At 42.8% G+C, this 13,167-nt stretch overlaps 1 protein-coding gene and 1 long non-coding RNA gene across 3 annotated transcripts in view; one reads left to right on the top strand and one right to left on the bottom strand.

Annotated features, from left to right (window-relative positions):
* The window catches only part of LOC139473538 (solute carrier organic anion transporter family member 4C1-like), a 75,098-nt gene extending 62,763 nt beyond the window's left edge, over nucleotides 1-12,335 (bottom strand). Inside the window, exon 1 of the mRNA XM_071256206.1 lies at nucleotides 12,303-12,335. The gene's annotated coding sequence lies outside the window, so the exon portion shown is untranslated. The remainder of the gene's footprint in view (nucleotides 1-12,302) is intronic.
* Nucleotides 1-13,167, top strand: part of LOC139473568 (uncharacterized) — a 481,685-nt gene that overhangs the window by 19,013 nt on the left and 449,505 nt on the right. The gene's annotated exons all lie outside the window — the stretch shown is intronic.

The following is a 13,167-nucleotide window of genomic DNA, read 5'->3' as shown; positions in this document are numbered from 1 at the left end:
TTTATGAGCAGAAAATTGTTTGGTGGCGTTTCTTTTGTCCGTTGTTTTTTTTCAATGTAAAATTCCTTGTAGCTTCCAGGATTGGATATTGAGTGGAACTTCACCACGTTACATGGAGTCATTTAGTCGAATATTGAAAGTGAATAAAAATACATATGTAAATGAGTGAGTGAGTTGCGTTTAATGCCGCTTTTAACAGTATTCCAGTTATATCGCGGCGTGACAAGAAGTGATGCAGGTCTCGGACGTTTACCTCTTCGGTGAAACCCACGAGCACGGTGCTGACAAACCTAGAAACATAATCGGGGAGAACCGGGATTCGAACCCACAATAATAGGTTTCTGGCGTGCCCAAGGGACGCAACCCTGCACAGCGAATCGGGGCGCCTTAGACGACATGTCCACCCGTGCCCCCAGATTGTCTTGTTTGTACATAAAAACCGTGAACTGTTGCAGCCAGTTTACAGACTGTGAGTATAGAATTGAATATCGGATCATTGCACTGAACATTGTATGTCAGAGCTTGAAAGAGATAATGAATTTCAGAAAAGCACATTATACGTTGCTATGAATATTGCATGGAAAAAATACTTCGTGGAAACGAATAAGAGATGTGACGATTATGACCTTTTCCAATCTCTGGATAAACTAGCAGCCAGTGTTTGTGGTCAATTGTATATATTAATGGGGCCTTCCGCTGACACATCAAGGGCGATCTGCTTCCTTTTGTGCACTCTCACCCGCCTGCAGGGACATGTATTAACGGACTGTAAAGATGAGTGTCGATAAGAAAACAATAGCTGAAAAATATAACACGAATTAGGTAGGTATTCTAGCGGCTATATTGCTCGTGCAGCACATGCCATAGCCTTACGACCATCCGCTCTACCAGTTATAATAATGGAAGGCAACGGTAGGGTCAGCACACAGTTCATGCAGGGTACATTTGACACGGCCTCGTTTCATTACTTTATTTCATAACTTTTGAGGTACAATCGAGCATGGCCTTTCTACGAAGATTTCAAAGGAATTTATTTGACTCTTGCGCAAAAAGTTGTTTCATCAGGGTTACAACCTATAATGCCTCAGTAACACTTTCAAAACGTTTTATGGTAGACATCCATGTGAAGGACGTTTTCAAATTTGACGCATCAGTTACAAAAATTATGTCCGATGCAATTCCCTATTTTTACTTGTTGGTTGTACTATCTGTTCACGTGTTTGTTCGGGTGATTGACTTGCCTTTGCACGTGTTTATGACGGTGCCACCGGAGGCAGGATACGCTCACCTTTTCGCGAACACCTGGTCCCACTTGCACAAAACGATCTTAGCGCTAAGATGATCGTAAACTCCCATATTTAGGCTTACAATATTATTAGCGCTAAGATCGCTTTGTGCAAGTGGGCCCAGGTGTAATCACTAATTGATAGTGATTGATAACTACATGCTTGTGATATAGTCGTATTTTACTCTTTAAGTAGATATTTCTTATGACTATGGAAATGTTAACGTTTTATTTACTAAAACTCGCCACCACTATATATCATATCAGATGTGTATTCACGGATGATAGGCGAAGCTAGTGTCTACAAACCCATGAAATAATTATGATGGGTATATGTTGATTTCATGGATTCATAGATACATGTACCCGATGTGAACCCATGTAATCCCGGTGTCGAATAGTGTTTGTTTGTTTGTTGTTTAACGCCGCACTCAGCAATATTACAACTTTATGACGGCTGTCTGTAAATAATTGAGTCTGGACCAGACAATCCAGTTATTGACATCACGAGCATCGATCCACGAAATTGGGATATGATGACATGCATCAACCAAGACAGCGAGCCTGACCAAACGATCCCGTTAGTCGCCTTTTACGACAAGCAAAGTCCCCTTTACGGCAAGCATGGGTTGCTGAAGACCTATTCTACCCCAGAAGGAACCTCAATTCAACCAAGATAGCGAGCCTGACCACACGATCTCGTTAGTCGCCTTTTACGACAAGCATAGTCCCCTTTACGGCAAACATGGGTTGCTGAAGACCTCGTCTAACCCGGATCTTCAAGAGTAATGTGTCGAATAGTAAATAACTACTATACCCCGTGGGGATTCCGGGTTAGAATTGATCAACCTAGATCTGAATTATCTTTTGAAGAAAAACATTTATCTGCTATGGTTCCTTATCGGCACTATCGGCATTGTTGGTTGGTTGGTTTGTTGTTTAACGCCGCACTCAGCAATATTCCAGCTATATGACGGCGGTCTGTAAATAATCTAAATAATCGAGTCTGGACCAGACAATCCAGTGATTGATATGAGCATCGATCCACGCAATTGGGATATGGTGACATGCATCAACCAAGACAGCGAGCCTGACCACCCGATCCCGTCAGTCGCCTTTTACGACAAGCATGGGTTGCTGAAGACCTATTCTACCCCGGAATCTTCACGGGTCCACTATCGGCAGATATGTCATTCTATGCTCAAGGTCACTCCCTTGATGACCATGCGAATGCGGGTTTGATGAGCAAACATCATATATTTGTTATTGTATCCACGGCAGATGGATCACAGTGGGTAGATGTATGTGCAAACAGAAATACCGGCATGTCGGATTCCTTTGAACTGATGATATGGACCCCTCCAACACTGTGTGGCATTCAGAACTCTACGTCTAGGGAAGGCCATTAGCTCTGACCCAATACAAGACCCGCTGACTCAAAATACGACACAAATGAGTGAGTGAGTGAATATGGTTTTACGCCGCTTTTAGCAATTATTCCAGCAATATCACGGCGGGGGACACCAGAAATGGGCTTCACACATTGTACCCATGTCGGGAATCGAACCCGGGTCTTCGGCGTGACGAGCTAACGCTTTAACCACTAGGCTACCCGACCGCCCCCGACACAAATGAAGGACCTGGACTTAGGACCGAACGACGCAGCAGATACTTTCTCAGAAAGCCAGCATAAAGAATAGACGGTAGGAGTTAATACGAGTGAGATAGCACATCTGTCATTGACGACTGCAGATGTAGATTTGTCATTGACCATGCAATCATCGTTATGTGTATGTTCAGCTACCAACACTGCCACCGAAGACGAAATGATGACCATTTACACTTAACAGCTGACGACACCATGTCACCGTCTTAGACACTAAGGAATTTTTATAATGTCAAAGGCTTCGACATCGACATACAAAATGGCGGTATGTATCAAATTGGCGGACATGAGGTACAAATATATTCCACAGATGTTCAATGAGGTAACTGTCAGGATATTTAGTTGCCCAAGTCTATACATAGATGTTCCCATTCCTAAATATATCCATTGACACACAAGCTGCGTGTTGGCGGGCGTTATCCCGTTCGATTATTCTGATGGCAAGTCGTAGGCGCCGAAAGTAAAACCACTTGCGTCAAGACCTGATCACGATCACCCTGTGAGTCTACCACACTATGGTTGGGTCCGACCCGGTTGTACTGGATTATGGTAGACTACAGGAAGTCTCCATGCACGATTCCAGCCATTTGTTTGTTTGTTGTTTAACGCCGCACTCAGCAATATTCCAGTGACGGCGGCCTGTAAATAATCGAGTCTGGACCAGACAATCCAGTTATTGACATCATGAGCATCGATCCACGCAATTGGGATACGATGACGTGCATCAACCAAGACAGCGAGCCTGACCACCCGATCCCGTTAGTCGCCTCTTACGGCAAGCATGGGTTGCTGAAGACCTATTCTACCCCGGAAGGAACCTCAATTCACCATGAAACCTTGGGGTATATCAATGATCCATGCCAACGTAATGGCGAGGGTGTCCGCCCGATTCTTATACGGATATGTATCAACTGACGACCAATTCCAATTTCAACCAATTGCTCGCAGTTTGATCACCTAATTGCCCGTGGATGATGGTCCTAAACTCTTGATGCTTGAAGTTGAATTTATCCCTTAATGTTCGGTTGTTATTTTACGTTTACTATGACAATACCGCATTTTCATATCACGGGATTGCTATGCAAATTTTTTATCCAGCAAATTTCACGCTAAGTGCTTTGCTGCGATCAGTGGCAGCATGCCGGTGTGAGTTCTCCGACCTTATCCTGCCTACTGCTTACCATTAGTATTTGTCTCTCCTGTTAGGGTGAGTGAGTAGGGTTTAACGCCGCATAACAGTATTCCAGTGATATTGCGGCGTGTCAGCTTAATGTGGGAGGAAAGCCCGAAGTGATGCAGGTCTCAGACTTTGGTGAAACCCACGAGCACGGGTATGTTGCTGACAAACCAAGAAACATAATCGGGACGAACCGGGATTCGAACCCAAAATCATAGGTTTCTGGCGTGCCAATGGGACGCAACTCTGCACAGGGAATCGCGACGCCTTAGACGACTGGGCCACCCGTGCCCCCTCTCCTGTTAGACCGTCAGAAAGCAATAGTGAGTGAGTGAGTGAGCTTGGTTTTAGAAATATTCCAACAATACCACCGCAGTGAATACCAGCAATGGGCTTCACACATTGTACCCATGTGGGGAATCGAACCCGGGTCATCGAAGTGACGAGCGAACGCTTCAACCACTGGGCTACCCCACCGTCCCCAGAAGGCAATAACTCCCATCAGTACCTTACACGGCAATTCATGGGCGAGTCATGCTTGCATGCTTTCTGCATGCATTTCACGCGAATATGTTTTGGTACATTCAACTAGGAACAGTGAGTGAGTGAATGATGCGTTTTAACGCCGCTTTAAAGTATTTCAGTTATACCATGGCGTGTCAGCTTGATGTTATGCAAGTATTGTGGTCCACTTTAGTGAAACCACGAGCATAGGTTTGCTGCTGACGAACGTACAGCATAATCAGGTCGAACCTGATTCGTACCCACGTTTATGGCACGCCTTATCAACCGAGAATAGCTATTTGCATTTGTCGTTGAAAACGATTGCAATGTGATCCCTTAAGAAATGTTTGCCGGATGTGTTCAAAAATCGTCATTGTATCTTCCTTCAAAATCAGCTCCCCAGGTAGTTACCAGACCGCCTCCGTGGTGTAGCGGACAGAGCGTCTTCCCGGTGAGCGGAAGGTCGGTGGTTCGATTCCCTACGGCGTCATATCAAAAGACGTTAAAAGTGGGTACAAAAGTATTGTTGTTACCCTGCCTGACACATGCCATTAAGGGGATAAAACAAGGACTGGTCGGCTCGGAGTCAGTATACAGTGTAAGTGGTCCCTTTATGATGGTACACCGACAGAAACAGTATCGTTATATAAATATTTGGGACTTGTATTCAAGTTAATCTGGAGCAAAGCGCAGACCTTTCTTTGTATCCCAAGCAAATAAGGCAATATTACCAAAGGAAAATTTAGCTCGGTAACATTAGTTGGCCAGATCTATTTGAGATATTTGATTGTATGATAACACCTGTGCTGTGTTATGGTTCTGAAATATGGGGCATCACATATTGTTATTGAATTTGTATATACTAAATTTTGTAAATCAAGTTTAAAGGTTGGTAAATCAACTTGTAATAACATGATTCGTGGGGAATGTGATAGAGTGCCTTTGCAGTTTATATATATGACAAGGACAATTAAGTATTGGTGCAGAATTTTACGTTCCTTGGATGATGTAGGCCCTAAGTCTTGGCAAGCATCCTTCCATGAAAAGCATTTGTGTTTTTACTGTAACCAGTTTAAAACACTTTTAAATATTGAAAAGTATTTACGCGTTGGTGACCCTTCTCAACATTTGAGAACGTCCTATTCTAGATTTAGATGCTGAGACTGGCAGATATGAAAATACAATTTATAATGATAGATGCCGTATGTCACGCTAGCTTAGAGGCTCTTTTTCTGTTGAAGATGAATTGCACATTTTCAATGTATGTCACTCCTACTCTAAATTGCGAAACAAGTTTATTGTAAAATATTTTAGTACCGGTAAATAGCCAACAATTAACAATTGTATTCCTATCATGTAGAGAAAGAACATTGAAGTTATCAGAAGTGTCAGTCTATTCCTATATCATGTAAATTGTTACATTGTTTACGATTGTTTACATGGTATAAAATGCGTATGTATGATCATGCTTTTGTATGTATTTTGTGCCGGAGGCCTTGCACTGAATAAACCTGTCTGTCTGTAAGCGTGGGGGTATTCATGTTTAACCGTAAAAGCAGTCCCCTTCTCCTCCACACGCACGTCGTTATGAGTGCAATAACCTTGAACGAGACGTTAAACCCCATTTCACCTCATCTCTCATAGTTACCAGCTGTTTCTCCCTAACTACACTAATTCCGAAGGACGTCAAGACGCCATTAAGTCTTACAGCGCTTGAAGACAACACCTACACTATTGACATAACAGCTAGTAAATATGTTAATCGCCTCCACATCTTCTTAACCTACTCGTACCCACTCGCGCCTCCCTACAGCTACCCCTACCCCTACCCTACCCTACCCCTACCCTACCCCTACCCTACCCTACCCCTACCCTACCCTACCCCTACCCTACCCCTCCCTGCCCTACCCTACCCTACCCCACCCTCCCTACCCTACCCCTACCCTACCCTACCCTACCCTACACTACCCTACCCCTACCCTACCCTACCCTACCCTACCCTACCCTACCCTACCCTACCCTACCCTACCCTACCCTACCCCTACCCCTACCCCTACCCCTAACCCTACCCTACCCTACCCCAACACACCCAGCCTTTTCCAGAGCGATACGATTGGCTTTCACCAAGTGTCCTCGATAGTTCAACACCAACAACAAGTGTGCTGTTTTGTTTATGGTATATGTTGAAATACAATGTACAGTATTCAAATGGACCCGGTGATCTTAAGGCGACTTTGAATAATCGAGTTTCAACCAGACGAAACCAGTGGTTGATGGAACCTATGTAATGGGGGTATAACAGGGGTAAGATGACACACTGTCATGTCCTCCATTGTAACCACCCGATCCCCATTCAGTCATTTACTCCGACAGTATTAAAGAAATGGCGAACCACAAACCGGAAGTATATTACGTACACAATACACGCTTTAGGTTACTCACAACCAAATGTGTTCCCATGGGCTTATACAGTGACGTTATATATATATTTTTTTAAATAACTAAGCATTCAACACCTGTTACATGTACATGTGTGCACAGTCTGGCCTTAAAGCAGCAATAAAAACAAACCATTTGACAGGCTTAGCCAGCTCCTTTTCCGAGTACAGGAAGCTAAACACACACACCCCAGTCCCGCACCAAATTGAAAGATCTGTGATCACATTCAGCATTAGTCATCATGATAAAAAAAAGACCGCACTAAATATAGAAAGACATGGTCAGTTTTAATGACTGGATTGATGTACATTTCAAAAACATAAAAATCCGATAGAAAATCATCCAATCACAGTAAACTGCACATAGGTCACAACGCAACGTCAGTGGCGGAGAGTAGTGGGGTGGGTGACCATGTTCAACGGCTTGACGCCTGAGATTTTCTAGGGCTTTGGTCCTGCCCTACACTGAAACCTAGGTATCACGTTGTGTCTCTATTGGCAAGAGACTTACCTCTGTTCAGCCAGGAGTGAATGGGTACGTGGCTGAATGAGAGGGTATTGTGAGTGTCACCCTCTTGTGTCTGATATGGCGGCTTGGCCTGAAACATCCCCAGGAAAGAGAAAGACATTTGAGTGCACTCTGCTCCAAAGACATGGGGAATAATAATTTTGAGCTATGAACATTCCTTGGTGAATGGAATCTAATGTATTTGTCTCGGATTTTAATTTGGTACACGACTTTGGGACGGTCTCTGTCGGGAAACCAGCAATTCTATGTGAAGGTCTTATGTACAATACAGTATACTACGGTTATAACGAACTCAAAGGGACTGCTTATTTTAGTTCGTTAAAATCGAAGTTCGTTATAAGCATATTTTCAGCATATATACAGCAATGGCCGGGACATAAAAAACAATTCGTTATATCCCTCAGTTCGTTATAAGCGTGTTCGTTATAAACGTAGTTTACTGTATATCGTACTTATTTTGAATAATAAAGTGTCGGCTGAGCTTCGGAACATGACAATTACATATATCGACTTCACTGGTGTCATCTTGCTGGATATTTTTGCACTGAAAAATCTATTAATGTGTATGTCGCTTTCAATGTAGTGCGTCATAAACGCTAGGTTGCGTGTCACATGTGTGACATGAAAATAACATGTTGTTTTACAGCTGTCGCATACACGAAGGTTTAAAAATACTAATCAATTGTGCTTTGCGTAGAGTGAACGATTCAGACTCTGAAACAGCTGGGGTTAATACGTGAAAACATTCCAGAACGACCTTAACCGTTGCAATCCTCAAATCATCAGGTAAATTGAGCCAGTGAACGAAAACGGATTTAGATTTAGAAAATTGGAAGGCACACGCGTATAAAGAGAACGCCATTGCACATTTAAGTTTCCCTTTCCTTTCGCCTATTTCTGAAACAACTTTGAACTCTCGATTTTTGAGGAGTTCCATTTGGCTTTGAACTGCTCTTCAGATATATCGCGGCGTGTCCGCTTAATGCGGAAGGAAAACCTGAAGTGACATTAGTTTATTTAGCCGCTTCTCCCATCCTTAAAGCCCCCCCCCCCCCCCCCCCCCCCACCCCCCACCCACCCAACCCCCCCCCCCCCCCCCCCCCCCCCCCCCCCCCCACCCCCCCGTGGGGATTCCGGATTAATATATATAGGTCCCCAGCAACCTTTGTCGGTCGTAATGGACTGGTGTTCAGGGTCGGTGACTTCAGTAATAGCATGTCATTGTACCCCGACGGCATGGGTCGTTGTTTACAATATCAATCACTGGATTGTCTGGTCCAGACACGATTATTTACAAGCCGCCGTCTCAGATATTGCAGCGCGACGTTAAATAACTAACTAACAATTAAAAAAAAAAGACGAAAACACGTAATTAGGAGACTGGTTCGCCTCTCCCAGTCAGATTAAGAAGGTTATAGAGTACTCGACCTCTACACAAGGGCGGGTCCATTAGCGTGTGTACGTACGTGGATCTCGACATAGTGAAGAATATACACTTTCTGTGATACGAGCGAAGACATGTAGTTTAAGATAACAGCTTCAGTGGGTTTTTTATCTTGTTTCGTGAATCTTGCCAGCTTCAAGTTTCACAAAATAAAAAAAAATCAAACACCTGCGATATCTCTCTAGGGCGTTCTGTGTTTGGAGGCAGTAAAACGTAAACAGCTACAGAAGTGTTTTCTCACATCATCGTTATTTGAATCATCAGTTCTTTTATATTTTTTGTTTGTTTGTTGTTTAACGCCGCACTCAGCAATACTCCAGCTATATGACGGCGGTCTGTAAATAATCGAGTCTGGACCAGACAATCCAGTGATTGACAGCATGAGCATCGATCCACGCAATTGGGATCGCGATGACATGTATCAACCAAGTCAGCGAGCCTGACCACCCGATCCCGTTAGTTGCCTTTTACGACAAGCATTGTCGCCTTTCACGGCAAGCATGGGTTGCTGAAGACCTATTCTACCCCGGAATCTTCACGGGTCTATAACAACACACCGGTCTTAAGGCGAGCTGAGCGGACGAAGATGACACTCGTATTTTCTGCTGCCTATTATACTGCTGAATTAATCAACAGAACATTAACGTTGTTATTGAATATGCAAAATGTCTTCACGAAGTCAAAGATAAAGTTTAACCTTAAAGTTAATGTATATAAATGTACTTTTACTCGATGTAAGGTTGTAACATTGTGATATGTGTGTTTAATACGTATTGTTTGATTTTGGCTATAAAAATGTTATTCGTGCTCTGAATGAAATCTATACAAATAAATTCACTGGTTATACTGTTGAGGTCGCTGTCTTGAACATGGGCTTTGGAAAGTTCCTCAGTTGCAAACATTGTAGCCATCACAATATTGTTACCCCCCATTAAAGAAGCACATACAAGTAGAAAATGATATTTATCGTCCGTACCTTGATCACATATAGGACAGATTCTCATGCATATATCGATTCTTTTGCCACCAACCTTCATTATTTCTCATCCGTAAACATCTTCCCGAGGCAAGAGAGTTAATTGACTATTAAAGTCCAGTTTCCACCCTTGCCGAACTATGGTGGAATTCCTGAGCTCGATCGTGGCGCCACCAGTGGCTATTACGAGTTATGTCCCTTCTAAGCCTCTCCTATGGACCAATCAGATTCCACCTCTCATATGACTTGCATTTACTTCAAACAAAATGGCGGCCCCCAGCCAAGGCGATCTGATCAATAATCTTAGATCTATATTGCAATATAACGGATCTTACATCGCGCGGTGCATCAAATCACGTGAGCCCATTGATTAAAAACATGAAAAGACTTGGAAAATATCGGTTGACTAAGAGTTGGCGTTGCACATGCTTTGTAAATCCTGCAATCGACCGAAATCTCCACGACAGTTTACGAACCGGATTTCGATTTCGTTGCGCGATTTTGATTGGACTATGCATAGACTCGTTAGTCCAGCCAAAATATAACTCCACTATACCAACCTAGTTCTCATACCCCCTGCAACCCTTTTACTGTAATCTTAGAAGCCAACTCAGATTTCTTTTTTAAATATTTGTTCAAGAACATCCTGGAAAAAATAATTTTACAGCCGGTTTTACCCCAAATAAATAATTGTTTGCTGAAATATAAATTGTTCAGGTGTCCATTTCAGAGACACTACCTTAACAGACACAGATAGGTCAGATTTGTTTAAAGGTCATAATTGAAACCCACGACATTTGGTATGAAGTTATCTTGTATGTTCTGTAAATTTTGAACGACTATTTAGACGAGCGTACAAAGGTCAGGTCCTTTCAGACTATATTTACTAGTACCGATGGGAGTTTCCATACATTCGGGGTAGACTCGTGATTAAGGCGTTAAATCGTCAACCGAAAGCCCGGGAGTTCCCGTCGTGATCTTGTTGGAATTTGCAAAAAGCGGTGTAAAACCATATTCGCTCACTTACTCACATGTATATACATGTGTATGAATACAGTAATTGTCAATGAATACCATAAATTAACAGGAGCAATGTCCCAGTCTATGAAATAGCACTAATTACAATGTCTAGACCAGTGTTGAAAATGTAAGCGCCTGTAAAATTCGCCATTAAATAATTAACTACATTTAACATTTGAGAAAGCATTGATGAAACCAGACACCATTGAAGATACCAGACGCTTTAGAATCCGGGTTTCCGGACATCTTTGAAGATACCAGACCCTCTAGAATCCGAATACCCGTTACCGGACATCTTTGAAGATATCAGGCCCTCTAGAATCCGGGAATACGTCGCCGGACATCTTTGGTGATACCAGACGCTCTAGAATCCGGGTATCCGTTACCGGATATCTTTGATGATACCAGACCCTCTATAATACGGGTATCTGTTACCGGACATCTTTAAAGATACCAGACCCTCTAGAATCCGGGAATACGTCGCCGGACATCTTTGGTGATACCAGACGCTCTAGAATCCGGGTATCCGTTACCGGATATCTTTGATGATACCAGCCCCTCTATAATCCGGGTGTCTGTTACCGGACATCTTTGATGATACCAGCCCCTCTATAATCCGGGTATCCCTTACCCGAGTTCTTAATGATACCCATGCGTATATCCGTAGATGTAAACATCAGTGGATCCCTATTGTAAATCCCTACTCAGACCTATGGCTGAAAAGTATCCTTCCAGATTGCAGGATAACCATGATGACCTTTGACCTAAACAGTTACCATTAGCACGGGATGGGTTCTGTCGTAGCAACACGATTTGACAACTCACAAATTCTAAAAAATTTATATGCCTGCCGAACGTGAGCTATTTATTTTTCATAGGTGTTCGGGAACAAAGCCCATATTCAGATATATCTGATAATGGCTCTGTCGGGATGTACGACATTGCTTCACTCAGTATAATAATTGCTTCATTTAATGACACTATTACCGGAATCGCTTTGTATTTATGTTCTGTGTAGACCGTATACAAATGACGCAGCGAATGGTTATAATTAGTCGGTTTATACGGCGAACGAAACCATGCCAGGTGTGTGCTGATAAAACCCCTAACCTCAGCAGAAACACTATAAAGATGAACAACTCCATTTTTAACCGAGTAAGCACACACATCTGTTGCGCGAACAGAAAACTATAGCCCCTTTGCCAAGAAATTAACAAATGTTTACTGTCTAAATGAATGTTAATTTCTGGCATAAATACTCACCCTGTAAACAAAGTACTGGGATGAGTCGAGAAGACATCCTTGGCTTACGTCAACAGCCATGCATGTGGTGCTTAGGCAAGGAGCTATGCTCAGATGCCGACAGTTTGCAAGTGGCTCTTTAGTTTTACTGGTATCTGGAGAGGAATTTAGAGCTTCAGTAATAAATATTTGTCCTGTCTGCAAATGAGGATACATTTGAAGATTGAGAAATCAGTGGTCCTGTCTGACATCGTCATCGTTAACTGCGAACCACCCACAACGCTGAGTAGTCTGCAAACGTTCCAAGTAGACGTTGAACTGTTTCTAATGTTACTGCTATTATTTGCGTCCCTTGTTTAGGTTTGTCTTAAGTAAATTAAAAAAGCAATACTTAATAGTTTGCAAGTCAGGGTCATCGTCGCTATATGGCTGAAATAATGTCAATGAAACGTTAAATTAAACTCACTCACTCAGTCACTTGAGACTTTGACACAGTATTAGGTCAGGATTAATGTGCAAGAAAAGCGACAAAAGCTATTTCAATCTTGATTGTTCGATTCCGAGTTTATCATAATAAGCTTCCGTACATTTGGGGTAGACTCGTGGTTAAAGCGTTCAATCGTCAACCGAAAGCCCGGGGGTTTCCGTCGTGATGTGGCTGGAATTTACGAAAAGCAGCGTGAAACCATATCCGCTCAATTACTCACATGTTGGAATGTGTATGAATACAGTAATTGTCAATGAATACCCTAAATTAACAGGAGCAATGTCCCATTCTCTGAAATGGCACTATTTACAATTACCAGTGTTGGAAATATTTATAAGCACCTGCCCGTCGGCCCGTGTCTGGTAGATCTCATGTCGGGCCAGTAGTTTCAATTTACTT

The sequence above is a fragment of the Haliotis cracherodii genome, unplaced genomic scaffold (genome assembly GCF_022045235.1).
Source record: "Haliotis cracherodii isolate W230 unplaced genomic scaffold, xgHalCrac1.p SCAF_1, whole genome shotgun sequence".
Lineage (NCBI taxonomy): Eukaryota > Metazoa > Mollusca > Gastropoda > Lepetellida > Haliotidae > Haliotis > Haliotis cracherodii.
The sequence above is the reverse complement of the archived record's forward strand: the minus strand, read 5'-3'. Positions and strand labels throughout refer to the sequence as shown.